A 10913-nucleotide genomic window follows, 5' to 3' on the forward strand; every position below is an offset into this window, starting at 1 on the left:
ATTTAGTGAGCAGTTAATGACAAGCATCTCTTATGAACTATTCTGATATTCAAAATGAAAATGTTAGTTTCACTTTAGAAGATGCTGTTCACACTTATGTAACTTCATTGTTTAATAAAGAAAAAAAGACCTAGAAACTTGCTTTTTTGGCAGTATGAACAGCAGTTTCACACTGTAAACCATACTGCATAATACTGCAATTTTGCACAATAAATCTCTAAACCATAAATTATAAATGGAGCCTATAGCTACTTGTCTGTGTGCTATGATTACGTTCTTCTAAGCTTTTCCCTGCAGTAGTTTAAGTCCTATTTTAGGGTTTCTCCTGGTGGTGCAGCAGGTTGGTGATTGGTAGAAGGCTCTCACCTTTCTGGTGTGAAGCAGTGAGGTGCCCCAGCTCAGGGGCCAAACGCAGAGCTGTGCAGGTGGGCTGTGCTCACAGGAGCTGTAACAGTGGTCTGGGGATGCTGATCCTGGCCTGGCCCACTGCCCTTGCAGGGTTCACTCAGTTGTTTCATTTCTGCCTTTTGCAGGATTTTCAGCTCAAGGACAGGACAGGCCATTCCACTGCAAGGGTCTGGTGCTGAGCACATCAGTGAAGTCTTGCAGCCTCCACATATGGCTGAGCATGATCTTCAACATCATCAGCAAACTATGTGAACTTCTCTCAGAGCAGAAGGGATTTGCTTTCCATCCATGAAAATGCAAGGTTGGTGGCAGAACAGGAGAACTGTGAAGAAGTACCAACAGTGCAGGTGCACTGCAATAAAACCTGAGCAAACAGACAGGGTTTTATTTCAATTCCTATGCCACTGTTCATTTCTCTTCATCTGGCAGAATACACTAAGGACACATCTTATATCTCTTACTAATTTTTCACCACTTTTAATTAAGATTAGATTGGATCATCATTGATATAAATAAATCAAGCACACTGTCACAGCGAATATAGTGAAGATGCCAAAACTTCTATGGACTAGAATTCATACTGGGACAGTTGTGCAAAATAATAGTAATGGATTATGACTAAGGGCATAATTAACAGTGTGACAATTGCTTATGCTGTGTGTGTCTTAAATGAAATCACTCAGTGAAATTAAGCTTGCTTTGAAATAAGCAGGAGGTATTCTTTTGGCTTTAATGGCAGTGCTTTTCACCCCTTACATTCTTCAGCTCTTGAAATCAAAAGGGAAGACAAAGAATAAGAAGTTTTTCTTTTTTCTTTTTTTTTTTTTGGAAGGATGGTGGATGCAGGTGCACTGCAGGTTTGTGCCTCAATCTTTAGTGCTCTCTGCAAATAGTAGTTTCATCTTCATTTTCTCCAAGTTAATTTCTTTTTCTACAAATGTCCTCTTTTCTTTTTGAAGCTGTTGCAGTAAGAAGGCTTCAATTTGAGTGAGCTATGATATAGTTTCTAATGAGTCTGAAAGGCATCAACATATCTGACAGAGGGGCTGCCTGCAAAAAGCTGGGCCAGTGTCAAACAGGTCCCTCTTTAAGGCTTCAGGGGATTATATGCTGTTGTAGAAGCCCACTGTGCAATTACTTCACTTTGTCACAGATGGCTACTGAAATCATTCTGTCTGATAGTGTTTGATGAAGCATTTAACATTTTGAGTCACAGTGGACTAATACAATTCAGAATGAATCCTGAATATTTTAACTGGATTAAATGTCTGAGATTTTTTTTTGTCTCAATGTGCCACGCTTTTCTACTTTAAGAAAACCTCAGGTACTTTAAAGCTGTAGTATTAAAAATGCTATTTGCTGCTGAAGATGCTATAGAATGATGAAAAGAATCCCACCTTTTCTTGGTGGCTCTGGCTGTTCCTTTCTCATCATAAAGTATGTATTTAGCTCTTTCAGACAGCTGCACAGTCCCATTGTCCTGGACACAGAAAAGCATAAAATCACTGGCAATCACTTTGCCATTGTGTTTGGAGATTAAAGGACAGGACTTGACAAATGAGGCAGACTTTGAATCAGAAGGAGAGGTAGCATCAGATAATGCAGCTAAACAGTATGTCTAGCACAGATTAGCTCTGAATGAATTCTTAGCCAGTCCTTCCTCTGGCAACCTATTTGCCAAAGAAGGGTCTTGATTTAACTTTCAGGTAGTATTGATCTTTATTTCTAATTCTGTATATTATTTTGTATTCAGTTTTAATTAAGATTTGTGATGGTCTTGTAAGCTTCCAGGAATGCTCATAATCCAGAAAAGGATGCTTATTTCTGTGGTTGTTCTCCTTACTCCCATCCTGCCACCTGAATAACCTCCTCCTGGCAGCACATATTGGTATCAGTATCGGTTTTCTAATGCAAAAAGCAGTGTAGAAGGATTTATGGGAAGGTCTTGGGATGACTCAACTCTTGGCTGCTGTCTCGGCAGCAGAAGGCTGTGGTTTCCATTTCCACCTCATGTACCGGGCTCGCACCCAACGCTTGGCACTGTCTCTTGGTGACAGGGGGTGTTGCACTGAGGAAGATGTCATCCTCAACATGACATGAGGAACTCAGAGCTATTGTTTCTCCATCTGGAAATGAAAACCCCGAGGAATACTTCAGACAGTGCCGGAGCTTAGCTTAGGGCACGGCCAAACATTCCCAAAATCATTGCTGTGGCAATTCATATGTGAGATGTTCAGTACATGACAACCACGTTTCTGCCTGAAGAGTTTTTGCAGCATCACTGTCTATATTGTTTTCATCAGTGCACAGCATCTGTTGTGCCATTTGTAAAACACCCAGATTTCTAGAAGCACAGCAGACATTTCTCTTCTGTGCAAGTGGCAGGAGCTGTAACAAGTCAGCTTTGCTGCTGCCTCTTCCCACCTCTGGAGAGGTGCATCCTTCCTGTTGCTGCAGGGGGAAAGTCAGTTGTGGAAGTCACTGTATGGCACCACTGGAGCACCTAAATGTGTCTGCCAGTGAAATGCTGCAGCTGGTTCCATATTTTTTGTTGATATAGAAACAGAAATTCTTTAATTAAGGTTCGTGATGGAGGCTGGAACAAGGAACCAGTATTGACAGCTTATCATTGTCTTTAGCAAAGGAGATCAACGTACCTAGAAAAAATAGAATATTTTGGCTCATTATGGTATTCTGCTTTCAATCTGAATTTAAAAATAATTTACCTTTCTATTACGTGTCTGACTCCATGTTACCCCAGCTTTTCTGCATGACTCTATAATCTTACTACAGATTTCTGCTTGTTTTCTTCCTCCCCCCATCAGAGAAAGAAAGAAGGAAAAAAAGAAATCTTTCGAGTACTTTCTCCTTTTTCCTTTGTTTTGAAAACCATGGAAAATGCTTGTATGAGAACAGTGATAAAAGCCAAGGACCAGACTCCAGCCCTGTGTTTTCATGCTTTTCCAGGGAACATGGTGATGATTATGAACTGATTCAGTCACAGCCCATTAACGAGCTTGTTCTCATACAGAGAGCTGATAGTGGATTTCAGATAGATTTGGGGTTAGACCCACGCAAAGAAAATGCTTCTGTTTGTTCTATTCTCTTTAGGCTGAATGCCACACTGTGAAGCACCAGCCTTGCTGCTATCAGTGGTGAACTTGCCTTGCTTCACCACAAATCTGATCTTAAAGAGCATTTTAAAATGCACTATAAAAGCATCTTAGGATGTGCTGTTATTCCTAGGCAGGGGAGACCAGGATCCTACCAAGGAAACCCTCATGTTCTGAAGCCCCTGATACTCACAACTTCTCTGTGGTCACTTTGGAGAGCTGAATCTTCCTCTCTGTCTGAGCTCAGAAATAAATTTTGATGGAATTTGGTGGAAAAACAGTTCTGAAAAGTATTTCAGAGTGAGAATAAATATATTGCCTGGAACTGTGACAAATACCCAGCATCTTTTAGGTGGTATGAATGCACAAGTAAATTGGTTTGCAATTCTCATGACACAAAACTAAGTTGAAAATAGTAAATAAAACTTGTCATGCAGATCACAGAAATAAGAGGTGTTCAGATGATATGTGAGCAAAGTTGCCTATAAAACAGAGCCCTCAGGGAATTTAAGTTGTTTTCTTCTTTATCAAAAATATGGCAGCTAGATTCTCTGCCAAACTTTTAGTGGCTTAAAACTCCAAGATCTCTCCAGAAATCTGGAAAGGAGCCATTTTGGAACATGATTTTTATCAACAGGGATTAGAAGGAATGATCAAAACAAATCTGAAGTTTTAATAAACAATCAAGTTTCCATCTTCACTGCTTAGATTCCTATTTCCCTCCTATGCAGGTAGTACTAAATTGCAGGTAGCAGGTGGGATGCTTGTTCTTCATTAGACTTTAATATCACTTCATATATATTTAAAATTTATAACAGGTCTCATGAATTCAAATGAGACATCACAGTCCACAGATAAAACTGCAATAACAGTTATACAGATTTTAGAAAATAGCCAACCCCAGGTGTTGACTCATGAATATTTATACACATCAGTCATCAAGGAAGCGAAATACAATTTGGACCTGATCCTATTCCAAATGAAATGGATAAAATACCACCCAATACTAGAAACACTCCTTTAAAAGACATCTGAGGAAAAAAATTTCCCCATCTCCATGTGTATCCTCAAAAATAGGGTGGGGTAGAGGGATCGTAAAATAAAAATATGGTTTTGTTTTTCTTACTTCTTGAGATGGTTCTTATTTTTCCTCAATGTGGAATATATTCTTGTCTAAATGCATGAAAGTAAAGCTATTTTTTACCCACAAATTTTTTAAATTGTGTCACAATATTTGAGTTCAAGCATATATTCTTTGCATGATAAATTTCATGAATAAAAGCAATCTCTGTGATACCTGTGAAAGGAAATACATAAAAACAATTTCAAGTCAGTAAAGATTTTATTTATATAGCTGGAATACAGCCAAATGGATTTTTCTCACTTAAAAAATAACATTCATTCAAACTGGGGAAGTTTCTATTCCAAAAAGTGGAGTGTTGTAGGGAAGGGAAGACAACAAAAAAACCCAACAAAAATCTGGTAAAGTATGAGCTCTAGGTCAGATTCTGATCTTACTTGCACCTTTGTACATAGTTGGATATTTCCATTAAGTTACATTGTTAAAGATTTATTTCATGGCACTGAGACCAGGATCATGCACATGAATGCCTGACAAAACAGAAGTTTCACAGATTAGGAAAATAGGACCAAGCCTAGACGTTATATAGAACTTAGATTTTCACTCTCCCCTCAATTCTACTTTTTCCTCCTGAAAACAAAACTCCACGAACCAGGGAGACAGTCAAAAGGGAGGAGAAAATACTTGTGGCAATAAAATTAATGTAAATAGAGGTTCAGGAAACCTGATCAATTGTTTAGAAAGACCTAAATCTGTTCTTTTTATTCTAGTGACCTTGGATGATGGGGGAAGTGGTGTGGTCTGTTCCATTTCCCAGGAATCTGCCATTGTCCAGCACTGGCAGGTAAGGCTTTATTTTGTGATAATCAGTCTGGGAAGTCTCCTCTGTGTTCCAGCCCAAAGAATTTTACTGGGCTGCAGGATAATGTGTGCAAGTGCAGTAGCCAGAAAGAGTAAAAAGTAGCAGCTGCTCATCTGCTTATTTCAACATGACAGTTCTCCAGCACTGGAGAATAAAAAAAGTTGATTTCATGAGGTGAGAGGAGCAGAGTTATGCACTCAGAACTTTTTATGTGTTCAATAGCCCTTAGCTTTCTAATTTGTGTCAACTTCCAAAACTGGCTGCAGTTCCAGGAACAGTATTACTTGAATGAAACACATAAGGAAATTTTTTTTTGAAAATATGGCAGAAGTGATACATTAGTTCACAGTGGGTAGCCTTGAGCACTTAATATATGTGGGAGATTTTTAAAAGCCTTTATGTATTTGTGATGGAGACTATGAATCCCAGAAGATTTACAGAAAAAACTTAAGGGTGTTATTCCATTAGTGTCCCATTCCAAGTATTTCACACTTTATTAGGCAACAGAAACAATATCTGACTTTGGTGTTTAAACTTTAAGCTGGGTATAGTCACTGTGACAAATTAATGCTTTGATGGAAAAAGAATTATCTTGGGAATTATTTGACATACACAATAGGGCCAAAAATAATTGTTTAAGTTCTGGTTTAAAGGAAATACAAGAGGACATAAATAAAAGTTTTTTCATATGCAGAATCAAATGAGAACATTAAGTAGGCTGTCCATCTCACTACCTTGTAGGCAATTTTGCATTTTCTTTCATTTATTTTCATTACCTGTGTTTTTAACACAGAATAAAGTTCTTTTGTGAGCAGTGTTGTGTGGGGAGGGGAAATGTCCAGGTGACACATGACAAATGTCATTACAGTAATTTCACGAATACAAGCCGCAGCAAGAAGACTAAAATTTTGGTGGAAACCCGGAAATGCGGCCAATATTCCGGTGCGGCTAATCTATGGACAAAAATGTGATATCTGCCCTTACCTAGTATCATGCTGGTCCAGTCCCGAGCCAAAACAGTCTGAAATCCATGGTTTCCCGTTGTTCCGACGATGAACCAATCAGAGAACAGCTTATTGCCTGCCTGTGGATGGCGGCGTTACTGAGGGGCGGGGGTTGTTATCGGGGTGAGTTACCTCGGCAGTTCGATAAAAGTGTGTGATATTTCTCTGTACTTTTTAAAGTGTTTTCAGTCTTGCGCGGCTACGGGGCTGGCTGGGCTCGCAGGGAGAGGGCTGGGGGAGCCTCTCTCCCCACAGGGAGAGGGGTAGAACGGCCACTCGGCTCGCAGGGAGAGGGCTACAACGGCCGCTCGCCCCGCGGGCTGCGAGGGCCAGAGCGGCCGCTCCTGTGCCAGCACGGAGATGTGGCTCCGCTCGGAGCTCAGCTGCCTGCCCGTGCGGCTGAGCGGCTGTTTAAAGGCAACGCGGATCCATTGGGAATGCTCGCAAAATGACCACCCTATTGTTCCTGTCTTTTTCGGCTTGTAAATAAAGGGTGTGTCTTTTTTCACTTGGAAACAATGTTTCCGAGGTCGGCAGTAAGGCAGTAAGCCCCGGCGATCCCGCGATTGTGTTACTAAATGACGACTTTGTGAAAGTTCGCGGCGAACTAAAGTGCGGCTAATATTCCGGTGGCGGCTTATCTATTGACAAAGACATCAATGTTGCCAACACACCGGATATGCGGCTTATACTCCGTGCGGCTTGTATTCGTGAATTTACTGTACTTTATTCACAGCAACTGTGTAAGGAAGGGCTGCCAGTTTTCCTCACGTGGTGTCCAGGCTGAAAATCAGGTACAGGCAACTTGACATTGATCCCACACTTGAGAAGGGATTGATACCAGTGGGAACAAGTGGCACAGAGGAGTTAGATGGCTGCTTGCATCCTAAGACCGTGAGGGAGCCTCATCTGTCTCTGGATAAGGTAAGAACAGGCAGTGGAAACACCAAGGGGCACCTTTACACCACCAGGGAATGTACTTTTTATCTGCTTAGTCAATGTGACTGCTAACACAAGTCTGCAATATCTAGGGAAACAGCTTAGTGCATATTAATTTCTTGGAATCACCCAAATTAAAGCATAAAGTACAGTCAGCTTTCTATGGACTCAAACAATTAAGGCAAATTTAAACAGATTAAACACATCTGTCTGTACTTAAGCTGAAAAGGGATTAGAACTTAAATGTAACAACATAACCCTTGTTCAGCTGTATGTCAGGCACAGTTTGGAGCTCTGTGCTGCATAATGATTTAAATTCATACAGAAGTATTGCTGAGAGAGGGAAGACATTTTAATTCATATCTTGTAATTAATTAGCAACAAAATGTGACATAAAGACTGTATAAGAGAAGGAAAGTCTCTGAGTCATCTGATACCCTGGTGCTTCCTTGCCATAAGGAACTCCAGCTACAGTTTCATAACTCTGCACTGCTCAAGTTGAAAATTCACAGTGCACAAGGCTTGCATGTAGTGAAATTTGGTTCCCAAAATGAAATGGGGATGGCAGAATGTGTGCCACGTTCAGATGAGGGACTCGGATGTAAAACAGTCCTTCAGAGAGACCACACTGTTCTGTGTGAAAATCCCTTTGGAACGTCCCAGCAGCACATTTAATCAAAGCAGCGAGGCTCCCGTGTGCCCTGGCCAGAGCAGAGATGTGCTGATGGACACAAGCTTTGCGCTGTAACTCTGACACACGTGAATCTGGAATAAATCCCTTGGCAGCAGCAGCACAGCTATGTTGGAGGGAACATGGGTGAGGACAAGGTGGCAGTGCGGGTGTTCCACGAGTTCAGTCTCTATTGCTGAGGTTGGAAAGCACAGAGGGTTTGGAGCTGAGAAATTAAAGTTGGGGAGAGGAATCTCAGTTTATTCTGACTGTCACCAAACCTGGCAGTACCTAAGTAGCCGGCAGTGATGACATTAAATAAAACATGTATGTAACCACTGGTGGCAGGGAAGCAGGTCACACACGGACAATGAATTAATCCCTTAAATCAGGGATCTGTGGCAGGAGCAGGAGCCGGGGCTGCCGCTCCCCCTGGCGGCATCCAAAAGCTGATTCCACCCAAAGAAACAAAGTACCAGCAAATATCCTCACGAGGATTTAAAGCTGCTGATTCATTGCATCCACCTAAGCATGAATATCATATAGCATGCTGTGTCTGGAATACACCTCGTTTAAGGTGTAATATTCAATTCATCTCTGCGATTTTTCTATGGCAATAGAAGCACCAGCTTAATCTGTTCTTCCAGCAGCTGAACAGGTACACAGGAAGAATTTCAAAGCATCACCACACTGGATTTTGGAAGTGTGTAGGAAATGCAGCAAATCCAGGAGCATTGTGATAAGTGTGGTCAAAAAAGTTTGCTGTCAAAATCTTAATCTGATCAAGTCATTGTTACTTTGTACATTATTTCAATATCTGTTTTAATTCAAAGGGCAATTAGATATTTTCGGGGAAAACAAAACAAAAGCAGCTCATAAGCTAGTGTATCAGAAATTCCTGTAAATTTAGTATGCATTCCTGTCTGTACTTTTGGTCCTCAAGGGGAAACTCTGAGATAATTTGATTTAAAGGGAAAAGTGACAGATACATAATTTTTGTATTTCATGCTAAAGGCCAGGCATTACAGGCATCCCAGGAGAGCGTGGCATCCTGCAAAAGCCTGTGGGAAGGTAGAGTGGAAGGGAAAATTACAGAAAAGTATGGGCAATACCCCAAGAGAGTATATACAAAGAAACAGCAGAAAATAACTCAAAGAAAAACACAAAAATTAGGTGTTCTAAGTTGCCATCAGCAACTGGTGTTTCGGATACTCTGTATATAGAAATTTTAAGTTTTCTATATTTTTCTGATCATTTATCCAATTTTGACATGAACCTTAGTTATAACTTGTGACTTTTGTATCAATACAACAACTTACATTTGTTTTATTAATTTACTTTTCTCTTTCCACAGTGACATGGAGCTATACTTTAAACACCCTTGTCTCCAAGATACAAAATGCTATCTTGTTTTTCTTCTGCCCGTGATCATCTCTGCATAGCAGTTAGAAACGGCAGAAGCACCACAAGACAAGTTTTATAGAAAAATGGTGTATTAGGTAAGGAGGAAGCCATGAAAGCACTGCCAGGCTGTGAACGTCTCCCTCTAGAGCTGTTCAGGAGCTCTGATAAACTGATGGAGGTGATTCCAGGTGAGCAGAGGAGAGATTCCTTCTGAGCTACAACAGATCCTCTCTCACTTTTACCACAGCTCTGATTTTCTGTCTACACCACGTGAATGTGTGTTTGTACAACCGTGTTGTACTGAGCACAAAGGGAGAAATGGTTTCCAGAGAATTTTAGGTAGCTGTCCATAGAAGCAAGAAAACTAAGTTATTGTGGATGAATGTCATACTGTACTACTACTCTGTTGTTTTTCAACAGAATATTTTTATTCCTTAGTTGTCTTTTGAAACTACACAGAGTGTTCTTGGTGAAAAATCAAGAATGATTAAGGGAACAGATCAAAGCAAGCATTTTTTTTTCCAGAGTGGAGTCATGCACAGTCCTTTGATAGAGTTTGCTAGTACATGTGCATATCCAATTTTGGATGCCATGGCATTCAGATATTCTTCCCTTCAGTTTTATGAGTTTTCAGTTCGTGAGTTTTTTAGTTTAACTAATGGCTTTTATTAAATACAATGCACTAAGTAATAGATGATGTCTTTGTTATCTAGATGGCTGAATAATGCATAAAATTTAGCAGCAGTATCCTTTCTCTCCCTACCTATCTCAAATTCAATTCAAATTCTATGTAATATGTACCAATCTATGATAATTGCATTATAATAATTTAAACTACAATTGCTTTAACCTCATGTAGTCCAGATGCCTCTAAGAAGGACAGTTTAAGTTACAAGTTTTGGGTTTTGATGTTGGAAGTAATAGAAACTAAATTGCAGAAGTTTTTTCATATTGCTTATATGGGAATGTAATGCTCTCTGTTAGATTGGTATTATTTGAACATTGCTTAGAATTCTATAAATTAATACTTAATATATGGTTACCTATTTTTTTTTGATTCTTCATAGTCACAGAAACTTGTGTTTAGGTTTTTATTTTGTCTGATAATGAAAAAAATAAGAGTGCAAATATTAGGGTAAAACCTGAATTTATTGATGAGAGAGAGCTATTATTATCATCACCTTCATTTTCTACTCCATAATTTTGGGTAAAAGACAGATCTAGAAACCTCACAAATTTGCGACTTTAGAAATGCTCAGGAATCAGGGAAAATTATATGTTTTGATTTTGGAGACTACAATTTCCAAACATCTATCTCATTCCAAATGGAGGCTGGGAGGAGAATGAAGAAAACAAAGAACCAGTTAAAAACTGAACGTGTTATTTTTGTATTTTCTTTAAACAAACACAGAATATGAAGAAGTAATTAAGG

At 39.7% G+C, this 10913-nt stretch overlaps 1 long non-coding RNA gene across 1 annotated transcript; it reads left to right on the forward strand.

The window, feature by feature from the left end:
• Positions 1-327: 327 nt before the first annotated feature.
• LOC116999156 lies at positions 328-9651 on the forward strand. Its single transcript, XR_004418529.1, has 4 exons — positions 328-709; positions 5373-5446; positions 7205-7392; positions 9432-9651. It is a non-coding gene; the product is annotated as an uncharacterized LOC116999156 (long non-coding RNA).
• Positions 9652-10913: the final 1262 nt, after the last annotated feature.

Source organism: Catharus ustulatus, chromosome 8 (genome assembly GCF_009819885.2).
Source record: "Catharus ustulatus isolate bCatUst1 chromosome 8, bCatUst1.pri.v2, whole genome shotgun sequence".
NCBI classification, from domain to species: domain Eukaryota; kingdom Metazoa; phylum Chordata; class Aves; order Passeriformes; family Turdidae; genus Catharus; species Catharus ustulatus.